Consider the following 1,171-nt stretch of genomic DNA (forward strand, 5'->3'; position numbering starts at 1 on the left):
GTCCAAGTAATAACAATCGAAAGATTATGTGTTTTTTAAAAGATTAAAAGAATTATTTGTGTTGTGCATTTGAAAAAAAAAAATGCTTAGAATTGATAATAATTTGAATGAGTGAGTTTTACGTCACAAATTACGCTATTTATAAAAGTAAACTAAATCTTAATAAGAAAAATAAACATAATCCTAATAATTTAAAATAAAATAAATCTTCTTTCTTGTTTAGCGTTTAGGACTTTTATAATTATTCTAGGACGAGGTTGTGGTAAATTAGGTTGTCATATTTTTTTTTAATTTTTAATTTTTTTTTTTTTTTCACATGCTCACACAAGAGAGGGAAGCCGAGGGATTTAAACTATAAACCTCCGCTTTATAAGGCGTGATCTCTAGCCGATTGAGTTACCTCTTAGAGATTGGTTGTCATTAATTGACTAATTTATTCTAAATCATTACAAATCATATAATAATAAACCTAGTATTATCCCATGATTATTTGCCAATTCTGTGGATTTATTTGAATCGTGAAAGCCTTTTGAACATGAAACATCATCCATGGAAGCGCTGGACAGGCGATGAATTGCTTGTTACAGTTATTTATGTTAAATTGCATTGGAGTAAGAGCAACTCCAACAACTTAGCTTAAAAGAGCAATATTAGCTACATTTAGTTATTATTGCTTTTTTTTAGCTCCAACATACAGAATAGCCTGTCATTAGCTAGAATATCACAAAAATAGTGACTAGCAATTTTGTGCTTTTCACAGTAATAGGGGTGAAAGCCCGATCCCAGTTCTCGATTATTGGCCACAATAGGCAAGCGAAACTGGGATACCCGATTTTTTATTTTTGAAAACCAAAACTGGGTATACAATAACTGACCGGTTCCAGTTGGTACCCCGTTATCCGAACCGAGAAACCGGTTTTTTAAATTTTTTTGCATTTTAGACTTATTTTAAGTATTGGGCCTAATGTTTGGGCTTAATTTAACCATTTTGTGCCCATTTTAAAAAGATAAAAAAATAATAATAATAAAAATAAAAACAACAACAACAACAACAACTAGGCTTAATTAAACTACAAATCTCATTCTTATGAGATTAAACACTAAATAATAAATATTAAATTCTAAATTCAAATCTCATTCTTGTGAACCCTAAACCTAGAGTCAAAAAATA

The sequence above is a fragment of the Corylus avellana genome, chromosome ca10 (genome assembly GCF_901000735.1).
Source record: "Corylus avellana chromosome ca10, CavTom2PMs-1.0".
In the NCBI taxonomy this organism is placed as follows: domain Eukaryota; kingdom Viridiplantae; phylum Streptophyta; class Magnoliopsida; order Fagales; family Betulaceae; genus Corylus; species Corylus avellana.